This window comes from Gossypium arboreum, chromosome 1 (genome assembly GCF_025698485.1).
Source record: "Gossypium arboreum isolate Shixiya-1 chromosome 1, ASM2569848v2, whole genome shotgun sequence".
NCBI classification, from domain to species: Eukaryota; Viridiplantae; Streptophyta; class Magnoliopsida; order Malvales; family Malvaceae; genus Gossypium; species Gossypium arboreum.
In genome coordinates this window covers 78,348,111-78,352,809 of record NC_069070.1, presented here as the reverse complement: position 1 = coordinate 78,352,809, position 4,699 = coordinate 78,348,111, and positions in this window count along the sequence as shown.

The window sequence follows — 4,699 nt, the reverse complement described above, 5'->3', positions numbered from 1 at the left end:
GAATAAATTGCAAAACATGGGTTCTAGAAGTAATTAGTATGAAATTGCTATGGATTATTAATTAGGAAGCCATAATAGCAATTTTCCCAATTTCTAAGTTTTTGGACAAAAATGGGCACGCATGGAAAATTTTGAAAGGTTATTAAGGAAGGGCATTTTGGTCATTTGGTAATAAAATTAATATAAAGGGAAAAATGAAGCAAAATTCAGCCATTTCTTCTCCATTGCTGCCAAAAATTAAAGCGTCTCCATAGCTGCGATTTTCAACATTTTCAAGCTCAATAGTAAATGCTCTCTAGCCCCGCTTTTAACTTTCTTCGTATTTTTTAGATCCTCGTAACATGATCTCTCTATTTCTCCCCATATTTCAAGCTAGAGTTCATGTTTAGAAATTTACCCATGCATGAGATGCTTGTGCTTTTATGATTTATGGAGGAATAGGAGAGTTTAAAGGATAGTAAACAACTTTTACTAAGTAGTTTTTCATGGAAATGACTTAACGGACCATTTTGTAAAAGTTGTGAAAATGGGTAGAAAAATGTGAAATGAAAGAAAATGTGGGCTGATATAAGCAAAAAAAATATTCGGCTAGGCTTAAGTAACTTAGAACTTTCATGCATTTCATTCTACAAGCCTTAGGACTAAATTGTAAAAAGTGTGAAAGGTTAGGGGCAAATTGGTCATTTTTCCCGGGGTAACTCTTAAGCTGAAAATGAACAATGTGAGGTATTAATAATTTATTTTTATTGATATAGGCCCTGAGGAACTAATTTCGGAGGTCAACCGTGGAAAATAAAAGATTTCAGAATAACAAAAATACTAACCCGAAGTAATTACCAAGTAAGTTCGCGTAACTGGAAGTAGACTTTTAATATACTTAAAATGTATATTCATGTATGCAGTATAATATTGGAAATTGTTGTGAAACAAGGTTTGATAAATATTGTGTTGATAAATGTCCCGGTTGAATAAAAAGGATGTCTGATGGATTTCTCAAAATGAATTGACGGTAAAAGGATCTAGCACGGACGGGTGTTCCTTTAGTGATCGAGCCTCCCGAAGAATATGTGTGGTAGTGGATTTATCCCGGACGGGTAATTCGATTTAGGATCTGAATATAGCCTGGACTGGTAATTCAGATCCGAACTCATAGAAGTATATGTCATTATAAGGGATTTAGCCTAGACTGGTAATCCCGACATTGCTCTGTGAGTTTATGTTAAGGAAGATTTAGCCTTGACTAGTAATCCCACCATAAGAACCGAGGTTCACGAGAGTGCATACTTGAAATTATCACTTACATGAAATGACAGTAAACGGGATATCCATTGGGAATCCAATAAACTCGAGATTAAAATGAGGAACAAAAATAGAAATGCTTGAAACTATAAGGTCATCTAAGTCCAATGCTATAATGTACTTGTACGAGACTAACTTGAAGGTTTAGTGTATGTGATAGGGAAATTATACTATGCATGTTTGGCATGAATATCCATTATGGATGTATACTATCCTGTAAGTTTACCTTCCCGTTATCCAAATATGCTTACCCCCTCTCTTTTCCCTTATCTTACAGAGCTCGTGGACTCATGAAGATTGGAAGACGGTTGGAGCATTGTCAACACTATCAACTTGTCTTGCTTTGGTATATAGAAACTTTTATTTTGTTATAATGGCATGTATAGGATACTTGGTTATTTTCTTATATGTGTTATTTGGCTAGCCAATGTAAGGGCTTGAATGATATAGTTATTCATTCTGTATATGGCCATGAGATATGGCTCATTTTGATGTAGGTAGTAAACCTACTATTTGTTCATGGTTATGCCTAAATGTTTCATGTGATGGTTAAATGTGGTTTATCATGAATGGACATGTGAAATATGGCCAAATCACTTGGGGATAGTTAGGTCATAGTTGGCAATGAGTTATAAAATGAGCCAAGTATAAAACATGTGATGGTTGAAATGGTAACCCTAACACAAAGAGGGTAATATTATGATAAGATAAAATGAGATATGTAGTAACATGCATGACCTTGGCTAAGAAGGTTTTAAGGGCACACTTATGTCATGTTAGTTGATTAAGGAATATGTGAGTGTGAATGGATGTTTGAGGGTGACCAAAGGCTTGGAAAAAAAATAGCCTATAAAATATTTGGGTGTTTCACTCAGCCGTGTGTCCCCTGTACCTAGAGTTTTTTAGGTCAGTTTGCATGGTAGTAAACACACGGACAGAGACACGGCAATGTGTCTCAACCGTGTAGAGCACACGGCCTAGCACACGAGCATGTGCCTTGGCCATGTGCCCCTAGATGAATGATGACATCATAAATAGAATGTTTGGACACAGACTATGACACGGGTGTGTCTAGGCCATGTGAGGGACACGGGTGTGTCTAGGCCATGTGAGGGACACGGGATAAGGACACGATCGTGTGTCTGGCCGTGTGAAAACCCCTGTAGGTTCGAAATATAAAATAAATTCCAATAATTCAACACGGGTAAGGGAAACGGGCGTGTCCCAATGCAGACGGGCGTGTGAGACTTAAACCTAGAAATTTCTTAAAGTTTTCTAAAGTTCTCATTTAGTTCTCGATCACTTTTAATGTATGTTTTGGACCTCGTAGGTCCATAATGGGGACAATATGATTTTGTTTGATCGGTTTAAATTGAAATGAAATTTTTATAGCCCGTATTTTCTAGAAGTGTCCCGTTTGTGTTTGGTAATGCCTCGTACCATGTCCCAGTCTCGGATATGGGTAAGAGGTGTTACATTCAGTGGTATCAGAGCTACGATTTAGTCAATTCTCAGACTAACGTAGCATGTGATGAGTCTAGCTATACATGCCATTATACAAGCTATGATAGTGTGACATCTCCTAACCCTTTTAATTGTATTTGGATATAGTAAATGTCTTCTGATCAAGCCCAAGATAAGTCTAAGGGAGCCGAAAGCCATCCTCCAGCTTCCGGACAATGAGCTACTTTTAGTAATAGTAAAAGGCCTATGTCTGAGGGCCTGGAAGAGGCGAAGGCTGCCTTTTCCGAGATAATGGATGAGTAGTTTAGGGATTACCTAAGAAATTGCCCCAATATACCACGACCTCCTCCACCCCCTACTCGGTTGGAAGAGGAAGTGCCACAAGGTATGGCACCAGTGAGAATTGGTAAGGCTCCAGTGGATAAGCTTAGGAAATATGGAGTCGAAGAGTTTAGAGCCACGATTGATGATGATCCAGAACGTGCTAAATTTTGACTTAAGAATACCATGCAGGTTCTCGATGAATTGTCGTGTACTCCTGAGGAGAGTTTGAAATGTGCAGTGTCGCTATTGAAGGAAACTGCATACCACTAGTGGAAGACTGTATAGCACCGAGGGAGAGTATTACGTGGGAATTTTTCCAAGCTAAGTTTAAAAAGAAGTAAATCAGCCAGAGGTTCTTAGATCAGGAGCGAAAGGAGTTCCTGAAACTCAAACAAGGAAATAGAACCGTGTTAGAATACGAAAGAGAATTCGTAAGGCAAAATCAGTATGCAAATAAATAGGTTCAAACAGAGGCAAAAATGTGCAAACACTTCGAGGAAGGTCTGGATAAAGAAATTAAGTTGTTAATCGGGATCCTCGAGATACAAAAATTTGCTACATTAGCTAATCGGGCCAAAAAGGCCGAAGAGCTTAATAATGAAAGAAAACAAGCGAAGAGAGAAGCTCGAGTTTCAAGTAAAATATCCAATGGTAAGATGCATTCATTCCTCACGAAGAAATTGAGAGGTCAACAAGAGCACTCCACTACATCGGTGGGATATTCAGGTAGGACAAGAAGTTCTAAGTGTCACAACCTGAAGTCTTCTTCCCCTATGGTGACTAGTGTAGGAAGTGTAGATGATCAAAAGCCGAGATGTAAAAGTTGCAACAAGTTTCATTTCTAAGAATGCCGAATGAGGAGCGGAGCATGCTATAGATGTGGTTCTCTTGACCACTTCCTTATAGATTTTTCAGAGCGAGTTGATAAAGAGGTTGAATTAGCTCCGAAGTCGAATGCTCCTATTTTCCAAGGTAGACCTCTACGACATCCTGGAAGTGCAAATGGCAGCAGAATTGTGGCCAAGGATACTACTATAAAATCCGAAGCTCGAGCTCCAGTGAGAATCTATGCCATATGAGCTAGAGAAGAGGCCTCAGCTCCTAATGTCATTACGAGTATATTTTCTATTTATGATACTCATGTCATTGCCTTAATTGACCTGAGATCAACTCATTCATACATTTGCATGAAATTGGTGTCTAGCATGTATATGTCTATGGAACCCACAGAATTTGTAATCAAGGTTTCGAACCCTTTAGGCAAGTCTGTGTTAGTAGATAAAGTTTGTAAGAATTGTCCTTTGACAATTCAAGGTCATTGTTTTCTGCCTAACCTTATATTTTTGCCTTTCGATGAATTTGATGTAATACTTGGCATGGATTGATTGGTCATTCATGATGTGATAGTAAATTGTGGTAGCAAGTATATTGAATTGAAATGTTCAGATGGTGAAATTCTCTAAGTTGATTCAAGTGAGTTGAATACACCGCCAGTTGTGATTACCTCAATGAGGGTTCAAAAGTATATGAGAAAAGGGTATGAAGCCTACCTTGCTTTTGTACTGAATATTAAAGAATCGGAGTTGAAGATTGAATCAGTACCAATAGTGCG